Source organism: Perca flavescens, chromosome 11, assembly GCF_004354835.1.
Source record: "Perca flavescens isolate YP-PL-M2 chromosome 11, PFLA_1.0, whole genome shotgun sequence".
Taxonomy (NCBI): domain Eukaryota; kingdom Metazoa; phylum Chordata; class Actinopteri; order Perciformes; family Percidae; genus Perca; species Perca flavescens.
The window spans coordinates 4,456,560-4,468,491 of NC_041341.1; the positions used below are offsets into that span (position 1 = coordinate 4,456,560).

An 11,932-nucleotide genomic window follows, 5' to 3' on the forward strand; every position below is an offset into this window, starting at 1 on the left:
AGGTCTTTAGACCCAAAGGTTGGGAGTTCAGCCCCCCAGGGTAAATATTAATGATGTGTCCCTTTTAGAAAACAACAACAGGACCAGACACTGTTTTTGTGACAATATGTCTTTTATTTTTGAATGCTTAGTTGATTATATAGTAAAGGAAATCAGCTGAATAAAGAACACAACACATCAGTTTTAAGAATAAAAAGTAACCAGTTAATTAAACCAGTGGACTATATGAATTATTAATAATTATTATGAAGTGTTATTACAGTTGCATTCTCCTCTTGTACCACAGAAAGTTCTGACAAAATATACACTCCTATTTTCTATCTGGGTATTTTGGATAAAAAGATCATCACCACTCATGTCTGATAGGTTTACCTTTGGACGGAGTCAGTCTAGCTGTTTCCAGTCTTTATGCTAAGCTAACGTTTGCTTGAGGGAACTTCATATTTAGCATACACACATGAGAGTTGTATTGATCTGAACAATAATTCTCAGAGAGAAATCTAATTAGTGTGTTAATATTTTATCAGATGAGTGGGCGCTGTTTATAACATAATATTCAGTAAACTAAAAGGTAAAAGATGTGTGAGTATTCAAATGTTTTATGTATTTTTAATTTTTGTGTTATTTACTGTAGATGAAAAGTCCAATTACTGATTAGTTTTTGTCCAGCTCAGTGAGCCAGTTTCTGTCTATTTTTAAACCCAAATGTGAACTGTTCCCTAACTCTTCAGATAATAAACAAGTGAAAGTGAGTCATCTGTCAGCAGAGAGCTGTTTCTGTCTGCTGAACAAACTGAAAGTGAATCAATGATAGAGATTATAGATGAGCTGGAGAGGCATCATGATGGTGTGGTAGAGTTACAGGTTCTTGGAGCACACGAAAGAAAGCCGGGAGTTACAAGTCCCGTCATTCCAGTTATCTGTATAGAGAGTTTACAATTAATGTAACTGATTATCTTTGATGTCTACCTTTTATATTTAAGAGTATAACATACAACAAGATGTTTTAAATGTTTTCTTTTACCTGCAACAGAGTTCATCGCAAGACAGTTCTCCCCTCCACCGGCGTTGTTAGGCTCCCCCCTAGCCCAGCTTTGGTAGTTGAATAGGGATCCATCAGTCCACATCCACCAACCCTCCTGGAGGAGAAAGATTGGTTTAAAGTCAAAGTGAAATCAAGAGTTTGTTTTGTTGTAATACTTATTCAGGCCACAAGAGGATCCTCCTTCTTTTCTACCGGTCACATACATACAGATTATCTACTTTTCACAGCTATATGTACGAATGCTTCATGAGAACAGGCTGAGAGATGAGCGACATCACTTCCTGTGTGATGATAAAAGTCTTACCCACACTGCGTCTTGGCCTCCGATCCAGGCCTTTGTGTGTTTGCACCGGTCACTTGCTTAATGTAGTTTTTGATGAATCCATGTTCCGCATCTGAGTGGATGGAGGCAAGATGCCCACCAGTAGTCTGGCAGATGAACTAATGTAGACAATATCATCAGTTTAAAATGTTTAGAAAGAAACAAAAACATAATCACATTATTAACAGATCTCAGGGCAGTTTTAGAGTCAAAGGGAACATTTTTATACTTTTTATCAGTAGTGTGTAAGAAGTATTCAGATCATTTAATTCAGTTAAACTACTAATACCACACTGTAAAGATACTATCACAGTAAAAGTAAATGTAGGCTACTTAGCTACTGGTATTAATACTTTAACTAGCTACATTTTCTTGATGATATCTACATACTTTCAATGCAGGACTTTTACTCTATCAGAGTATTTTTACAGTGTGGTATTAGTGGTTTTACTGCAGTAAAGTATTAGAGTACATTGGTATTTAGCATAAATGTGTTATGATAGAAAGAACTGCTGTACCTCTGCATCGGACCATGTCCTTTGCTGGATGTTGAAACTGAAACAGCGAGAGCCAAACGGAGTCCAACCAGGAGGGCAGCAAGCTTGACCCTGTATGAACAAACACGCCAACAACAATCACAACTGTTCATTTATGGGATAGTTCCTCCGCAGCGCTGTCGACATAGAGCTGGCGATGCCAGACTACAATCAGAGCAACCCAACGAGTCAGAGATACTGTTCTGAATACACTTCTTCTGTATTGCTAAAATCCTGAATACGGACCTACCAGCGCGTCAACAAGGGATGCTTGGTCAGGTGTATTGGCGACGCAAAAAGTCTCCTTTAGCGTCTAGCCCTCTGGTGTTTCATTTCTGGTGCTCTGGGTCGGGACGTTTGACAGACATGCGGCACAAGAACGGGTTAGGCAGGCTACACACTGGCTGCGTGGCGTGAGCGTGTCAGCTGCGTGGCGTGTCCGTTTGTAATTTGGCTTCCATGGTAACAGGTTAGAGCTTCCACACTGCCTGCGTGATACGCACGTCTCAGGCGTGGCTTGAGCCGCGATGAAAACACGTCCATGCTAGAAATAGGACCGACGCCTATTTTTCACGTGACACGCAAGCGTGTTGGAAGCGTTTCCAGTCAACATAGAATAGGAAAAGATGTTTTTGTCATTTTGACACAAATACATATTAATAAAAGACATGTTGATGTTTGAAAGTCTCTAGGTTTTGATATGAATGCAGATATAAATGTAATTTAAAAAGAAAAAAATAGATTTTCTAATATTGCACCTGTCAATACAGAACAAAATATTCTGTAGCCTATTTTCCTGTCAATACTGCTGACATTGTCTTTGCTGTAATCAAATCAGTATATATTTATGTTTAACATGGTATTTCATTTTATCAATGGGAAACATCCATGTGTACAGACAAGGCTAGCAGCAGCGCCGCGTCAGACACCTTTCTGGTGTGTAAAGACGTAGAAAAATCCACTCAGCTGACACACAACAGAAATGCTCAGGCCACGCAGGCAGTGTTTAGCCAGCCTTAGGTTTAGAAAGATTGTGGGTGGGGTTACAAAATGTATGTATGGAGCTAAATCGGGGCCAAATGTTTTGTTAATTTGAAAAAAATATATATAGTTGAAAAACTAAAGCTTGAAATTGAAAATTTAAGTTTTGGTCAAAACTTGGAAAAAATAAAACCATGTATTCAAACTAAAAATAAGTGTACCAATTTTTCTTTCAGTTTGAATAAAATTTAGATTCAATTCTGGAATTATTTTGAAAAAATTATAAATTTTCATTTTTCACTTTTATATTTCTTTTCAGTTCCACATTTCATGTTTTCAGATTCAAAACTTATTTTTTTTACGGCTTCAAATCTTTTTTTTCACTTTCAGATAATTTTTTTTCGGTGTCAGACTTTTGGCCCTGATTTTGTGTAGGGGGAGTGGCTTCAACTCAGAGGGGCGTGGCATTATGAGTGACAGCCTAATAAAGAAGGCAGAAGATTCCTCTGTCATGTTGCCTTCAGGAAATGGTGTTACTGTGAGAACTATGACTGAATGCTTTCTATCCACTATATACATGTGATGTTTACTTAACAAACTGATACCACTGACAAAGTTCCATTTAAAACATTGTTTTGGACAACACATGATACCAATTACACTATAAGAGCAATAAACTGGGCCAGATTGTGCAGTTCGGCAGGAACAATGACTTCTCCCACTTCCATGTACGACTTTGAATGTAGCACCACAGTATTCACTCGGCAGTCAGCGTAGCGTCCGCTCCACCAAGGCAACCTGCTTATGTACAGGCAGGACATGTGAAAGATATTAGCCTTTTTGAATAGATACTTTGGGACATTATTCCCGCAGTGGCATTTTTTTTGTCATTAACACATAAAGGGAAAATAGGTGGAGAGCTGGAAATGAGGCATTACTAGCACTAAAGTTAGCATTAACTAACGTTAGCTTCACACTAGCTGGTGTTTTTACACTAATTTCAGTGTCGAGCTCAAGTTTTTTGACTTTAACGTGTAGTGGTCTTTGTTAACCTCTGTTTGTCAGAATGACCATAACTCGACAGTGGCTGCCTGCAGCCGTACAGCCTTATAAATGTAAAACTTTATAGATAACTAACATTGCTAAGTTAATAGTGTTACCTTTTCATGGTTAGTTTAAACAACATCCTGGTCTGCTTTGTTAATCAATCAGTCAAAGCTTTTATTACGGACACACACGGTCCAGAAAACAGACAGTAAGACATACAAATACAAAAAGACAAGTTAGTGTATTCTGATACTTAAGTTAGGCTGTGGTAGAAGCCTTCAAAGTTTGCCCACTTGGCATATTTTGTAAGGCATAACTGTCATGCTGTTACATGTAACGTTATAGTGTAAAACGTAATTTATCAGGCCAGAGCATTAATGTAAAGTCATATTTGTCTACTCTATAAAAGGAGACCTTCTTCACTGCAGCCAGTGTCAAGTTATGGTCATTCTGACAAACCGAGGTTAACAAAGACCAATACACGTTAAAGTAAAAAAAACTTGAGCTGGACACTGAAATTAGTGTAAAAACACCAGCTAGTGTGAAGCTAACGTTAGTTAATGCTAACTTTAGTGCTAGCGATGCTTGATTGCCAGCTTTGTCCAGCTGTCCACCTATTTTCCTTTTATGTGTTAATCACAAAAAAATGCCACTGCGGGGATAATGTCGCAAAGTATCTATTCAAAAATGCTAATATCTTTCACATGTCCTACCTGTGGGCTGGTGCCAGTGAATACTGTGGTGATATCATCCATGGAAGTATAGTACATGTATATAGTGGATAGAAAGCATTCAGTCATAGTTCTCACAGTAACACCATTTCCTGAAGGCAACATGACAGAGGAGTCTTCTGCCTTCTTTGTTAGGCTGTCACTCATAATGCCACGCCCCTCTGAGTTGAAGCCACTCCCCCGACGCAAAATCAGGGCCAAAAGTCTGAAACCGAAAAAAAATGATCTGAAAGTGAAAAAAAAAGATTTGAAGCCACAAAAAAAATAAGTTTTGAATCTGAAAACATGAAATGTGGAACTGAAAAGAAATATAAAAGTGAAAAAGGAAAATTTATAATTTATTCAAAATAATTCCAGAATTGAATCTAAATTTTAGCGTTGGACACTAATGCACACTAAACTTACAACAACTTCTTCCTTCATCGATAAATGCTTTGCTCGTTTGAAAGCCATGATGTCTCTCTCTCTCAAGGGTGGGCCAAATTCTCTGGGCGGGCAAAGCAGAGAAAGAGGAGGTAACCTTCGGCCCATCTGAGCTCGATTTACATCTATCACCATTTCAAGCCACTGGGAGACCATAGGCAGACTGGGGGAAATGCATATTAATGTTTAAAAATCTCATAAAGTGAAATGTTTATGCCATGGGAGATTTAAGATGGCAGAGTTTTGCAACCACCAATACACACTAATGTAAAAATGTCAGAAGGGCATTTCCTCTAAGTCTCAAACAACGTTGAATATTTTAAAAAGTATTAGTGGGATTTGAAAGTTGAATACTACCCTAATAAAAGATATGGAACATTTTAAAGTTTGAATGGAGTTTCTTGGTGAATGTATAAATGAGTAGATAGCAGTTAAAATTAAATGAATTTGCGGCAAATTTTAACATTCAAACACTGCTTGTGAGCGGTAGGTAATTGTGTGAGACAATTAACAATTAAACAATTAAAATGTTTTATTGGATGTATACTAGTTTAAAATGTTGTTTGACTTGGTAATGTGTTACATATGTGAAATTTTAGTTGGAGGATATCATTAATGCTAGCTAACACAGTGAGCTCTTTACGACACCGTTATCATAAATTATTAACCAGCACTTGGATTAGCGAGCATCAAAAGCATCAGAAATGCGTCGAAAATATTATTATCATCAAAAAAACGTTGAAAGGATAAAGAAAAGCATTGAAAGTTTAAAAAAAACATTGTTTAATTAAAGATGCAGTAGGTAAGTCTTACAAAACTAACTTTTTGTCATATTTGCTGAAACTGACCCTATATTCCAGTAGAACAACATGAATGATGTAATATAAAAAAAATCCAGCTCCTCTACAGCCTGTAGTGCAATTGGCAAAATTCCAGCGCTCCCAGTTGATTTTCTCCTATCAGGGCCAGGGGAGGGGGGTGTCTATCTGCGTGCCAATCACTGCTCAGGCACGCACATGCATATAATAGCATTCTCCCCTCCCCCTTCCCCGCGCACCAGCTGCCCAAAGGTTTCCCAAAACTCAGGTGAATATTGGAGTGGCTTTTCAGAGGTGGCGTGAGCTCCGGGATTTTAAAGATCTGAAAAACGATGTAGACGTAGCCACATTTCTTCTGGACAGGTAACATAATTACCATGAATGATTTATCTTTCACTTGGTTATTAGTAGTCAAAATCCCACAAAGCTACGTTGGTGAGGATGCACAGTGATCGGTCAGATATGATGCTGAAATGGCTAACAGTAGCCTGCTAGTTAGCATCGTTTTACTGTTGGTGAGTAAAGTTAACATTGTGTTAGTGTTATTGAAAATGTTGTCTGACATGCCGGCAGTTGTGTCAAACTCCCTTGTGTGGGAGGGGCTTAGGAGACGATGAGTAGTAAGACGGTAATGAGCTGCCAGATCTTTTTTAGTTATTTTAGTGATTTATTTCTTAAGAGTGTACTTACATATGCAGTCAACAGTCCGCTGGACAAACAGAGCAACAAAGCTAATGGAAAGACTGATGTCATCTGTGGAAAGAAGTTAAACAAAGTCAACATACATCAGACAAGGAAAGAATTTCAGACAATGAATGACTGCAACTGATCATTAATGAGCCATTCATCAAATTAAAGCATCCTGCTAGTTATAAGTGTATTATATAATATATATATGGTTTATATTTGATAGATTATCTCATAAATAAAATGTCTAATTATTAAATACACCAATATTTTTTTAAATAGAAAATGTCCTTTCTATTAATATAGGATTAGTTATAAAAAATATATGAAATTGTGATAATGAATAGAAAGATAATTACCTTTGCTGAGGTGGTGATTGGCTGACACAGAGAGAGAAGAACAAGCTGATGACTGTCACTGAAAGAAAATGTCTTTATATAGTTTATCATAGCGCCGTGGCATCTGAAATATGTCAACCTGAGAACATGTTTGAATCACTGATTGACATGTTTTTATGTAAAAATGAATAAGGAAACACACTATGAAACTTCTTCCAGTAAGAGGTACTGCAGCCAACATACTTGACTTTGACTTTACTTCCTTTTCATGCTACATTATACTTCTACTCCACATCTCATCATTTGACACTTAGAGTTACTTTTTAAATTAAAGAATGATAATATGAAGTAGTGAGTCAGTGAGTTTGGCTTGAGAGATTGGTGTCTTCTCGTGGTGCTACTACTACTAGACATACTTCAGTTTGTTTGTGTCTTCATGGCTGTTTCGACTTGATTCAGGGGTACAAGGTGCTCTTTACTGTTATTGAAAATAGAATTCAATTGTCTTGCGCTATCACTCCTGCTATTTCACCTGCTAACCTGGGAAGTCAATATTGCCAGTGGAGCCAGGAGGCAATACAGCAGAAATGAGCTGCTGCAACTTAACCTTGTGAGGCCCGGTGGCGTGTCAGACATCACGCTACAGCTACCAGACCTCATCCTAAGAGACTGGAAGAAAACTTATGGCGGAACAAGGGAGAAGAGTAGACGGAGATGAAAGCGGTGAAAGCGAGGTGGCGTCCGATTACGGCTGAGGAAGCTGCGTCTCAAGCAGACTCCGCTGCCTTCGATGATCCTGGGCAACGTTCAGTCTCTAAGGAATAAAATGGATGACTTCCAGGGTAATTTTAAAGACTGCTGTGTGGTGGCGTTCACGGAGATGTGGCTCAACGGGAGCGACCTAGATTCCGACCTGCAGATTGAGGGCTTTGGAGCACCGCACCGTCCAGATCGGAACATAGAGGCGACAAAGAAAACCCAGGAAGGAGGGCTATGCTTGTATGTGAACCAAAGATACTGCGACTCTCTTACTGTCTATCTGTACTCCAGATGTGTATCAGTGTCTTTGAGTCCTTTGTACTTGCCCTGCGAGTTCCCCCAACTCTTTGTCACAACCGTGTATATTCATCCCAAAGCTAATGCTTCTTCTGCGTGCAAAATTATTTTCGATGTAGTGCAAAAGCTACAGTCAATTTCACCTTTACTTTATTTTAGGTGATTTTAACCACGCTTCCTCCAAAACGACACTTCCAAAATTCTATCAATACGTATCCTGTAAGACAAGGTGGGATCACATTTTGGATCTGTGCTTTGGTTCAGTAAAGGAGGCTTATAAATCACGCCCTTTACCCCCCCTGGGCTCTGGAGATCACAACTGCGTGCTCTTTCTGCCCACATACAGAACTCTTCTAAAGAGGGTAAAGCCCAGACCAAAGACAGCAAAGTCTGGACAGCGGAGCTAAAGAACTTTGTCCAGTCTTTCACTATATTTTTAATAAGTCCTTATAGACTCAGCACATCCCTAAATGCTGGAAGGATGCTGTGGTTGTCCCTGTTCCCAAGATTAACTGCCCCAAAACTCTTTGAGAATCTGGTGAGGTCTCAGATTTTAAAGAAAACCGAGTATGTTTTGGATCCAATGCAGTTTGCCTATAGGCCACTCAGGGGAGTCAAGGTCACTTTAATGAATTTGCTTCTTAAACATCTGGAAGGAAGGGGAATACATGCCAGGCTTTTATTTATCAACTTTTCATCCACATTTAATACAATTGTACCCCACATTCTAACAGAGAGACTTTTAGAACAATTTGATCTAAGTCATAATATTGTTGGCTGGATTCTGGACTTTTTAACTAACAGAACATAAAAAGAGTGAACAGAACACTGTCTGACGAGGTATGCTCCTCCACTGGCTCCCCACAAGGATGTGTGCTGTCCCCTCTCTTGTTCATCCTCTTCACAAATATGTGTCGCAGTAACAGAGAGAATAGAACTACTTTAAAGTATGCAGATGATTCTGTCATTGTTAGTCTGCTGCAAGATTATGAAACTGGCCATGGCTCAGTCATCCAGGACTTTGTAGAATGGTGTGAAAAATCCTTCCCTACAGATGAATATCTCAAAAAAAAGACAGTTTTTCGAAAACTCCCCCAGGCACAAGAAGTCTCCACCATAAAGGGTCAAATAGTGGAGTGTGTTCAAACCAACAAATATCTTGGAACGACCATTGACAGCAAACTGACTTTTGAGGCAAACTGTGACACTGTGTATAAAAAGGTAAACCAGCGATTGTTTTGCCTGAGAAAACTGTCCTTACATATTGACAGAACCTTGATGACTCTATTTTATCATGCTTTTATTGAATCCGTTTTGTCTTTTTGCCTGGTGTTATGGTTGGGGAACTTATCTCTTAAAAATAGGAATCGTCTGAATCAAATTGTGAAGTGGTCCAATAAGCTGATAGGGAAGCCAAAGCTCAACCCAGAGTCACTGTATTCTAAAATTTTAAATTCTATTTTGAAAGACCACTCCCACCCTTAAATAGTGAATTTCAGCTCCTACCGTCGGGACGCAGGTATAAAGTACCACCCTGTAAAACTAAGCATTACAGAAACAGCTTTGTCCCAGTGGCTATACGTATATTAAATAAGTAGTAGCAATACAGGTCTGCTGCCTTATTTATTTTTATTGATTTATTGTAGGGATGCACCGAACCCAGAGTTCGGTTCAGAATTCGGCCGAACTTTGGGCTTTTTGATGTTGTTCAGGTACTGCCAAACGTTAGAATTTTTTTTGACCGAACAGAACGGTACCAAAGAGAAGTAACGAGAGGCGAAACTCGAGGAAAAGAGGCGAACGTTGTGTTGAGTTTCTGCTCTTGCCAATGAGTATAGAAGTAACAAGAGGCAAAACTCAATAGAACGTTCCATTGCAAACAAAACTGACACGCACCCATGACAGAGCTGCAGCTCCGCCATCTTGGACTGAACTATCTCGTTAATTCACTACTCTTTGTAGAGTTACAGTACGTGGTCGACGTAATGATGTAGTTGGAGCTAGACGGAATGCAGTAGCAACCTAGCAACGACAGTAAGCTGTGAGAAAGTGAAAATGGAACTTGTGAGCAGATAAAGTGTTGTTTGGCAGTACTTTCAGTCAAAAGGCCATGTTCAATTTGCAATGCCGATTTGTCTCGTGGTGACGAGGACCCTAAACTATAACAATACACAACATCGCCGCTGTTAAGACATTTGCGTATGAAACATCTGAAAGAATATATGAGTTGTGCACGAAGGAATCTACAGACAGCAGCCAGAATGCAGCAACTTCAGGTACGGCAAAGGAAGGACAGTCCCAGCTAAAAACTGGTGTTAACCAGACCGAGCCTCTCCCGGGCTGTCAGCTGTTCTCTCTGGAAATGAGTCTTCCTACAGCGGGAGCGGAGCAACCGAACGGCCGGCTGCTGCTCGTTAGCTAACGGTAGCTTTCTAAATTTCACCCACCCAACATGCCTTCATCTTACACTGGTAAGCGAAAGTTTGCAAAACAAAATTGTCACTCATCTGGCGATAGCGATGTACTTTCGTACGATGTGAATAGAGCGTGGGGGTAGCCTACTTTATGGGATTATAAATCTAAAAGTCTAATATTTTGGATATTGGTTGGATCTTGAGATAGGGTAAACATAGGTCTTGTCAAAAATAGTTTTTCCCACTTGTGTGCCAAGCATAATGTTGCCTATTCTTTTTTATTTTTTACAGTTAAAATACAATGAAAAATGCACTGCTGTGGACGTTGTTTACTTCATTAATGTGTTAACTGTGTTAAGAATGGGAGTAGGGTTCGGTTCGTTTCGGGGTTCAGCAGAATCTTTACCAGTAGGTTCGGTATTCAGCAGAACCCCAAAAATCTGGGTTCGGTGCATCCCTAATTTATTGATTTTCTATATGTTTCTTCTGTGTCTGCGGAACTGTTGATTTACTGTATTTTATTATTAGTGAGCAATTATGTCTCCTTAGTCACATTACGTCCTACAGTCTGCTGCTGATTGTGTGTGTGTGTGTGTGTGTGTGTGTGTGTGTGTGTGTGTGTGTGTGTGTGTGTGTGTGTGTGTGTGTGTGTGTGTGAAAGGAGGCTGACCCACTCAACTCCCACTGTAAGCCAAACCTACATTATTAATATTAATAATATTAATTAATAAAGTTACCTTGAACTTTCAATTCAATTTTATTTATAGTATCAAATCATAACAACAGTTATCTCGAGACACTTTACAGATAGAGTAGGTCTAGACCACACTCTATAATTTCCAAAGCCCCAACAATTCCAGTAATTCCATCAAGAGCAAGCATTAGCAGTAGCTATTGCGACTGTGGCGAGGAGAAACTCCCTTTTAGGAAGAAACCTCGCCAGACCCAGACTCTTGCTAGGCGGTGTCTGTTGGGGCCGGTTGGGGGTGTGATGAACAGTAGCAATAATAGTCATAATAAAGATAATGGAACAGTGACTACAATGGTAGTCATTGTAGATCATGTCATAGCCGTGCACAGCAGGGCGTTACAGGATGTAACGTGCGACAGCAGAGCATGGGTGGATGCGGCAGCAGGATGCAGCCGGACATCACAGGGAATCGCAGGCAATCTCGAAGAAGGTTAGTAACAAGCATTTCTGGGACAATGATGCACACAAAAGGAAACAAATAAAAACAGAGATGAGAGAGCAGGATCACCGGGTTGGGCGGACGCTGCAACTCCTCCTCCCTAACTATAAGCTTTATCAAAGAGGAGGGTTTTCAGTTTATTCTTAAATGTGGTGACGGTGTCTGCCCCTCAAACCCAAATTGGGAGCTGGTTCCACTGGGGTGGAGCCTGGTAGCTGAAGGCTCTGGCCCCCAGTCTACTTTTAGAAACTCTAGGAACCACAAGTAGCTCTGAATTTTGGGAGTGTAGTGCTCTAGTGGGACAGTAAGGTACTAAGAGCTCTTCCACATATGATGGTGCTTGA

General features: G+C 39.6%; 1 pseudogene; it reads right to left on the reverse strand.

Annotated features, from left to right (window-relative positions):
• Window positions 1-858: 858 nt before the first annotated feature.
• Window positions 859-6,656, reverse strand: LOC114564289 (galactose-specific lectin nattectin-like; annotated as a pseudogene).
• Window positions 6,657-11,932: the final 5,276 nt, after the last annotated feature.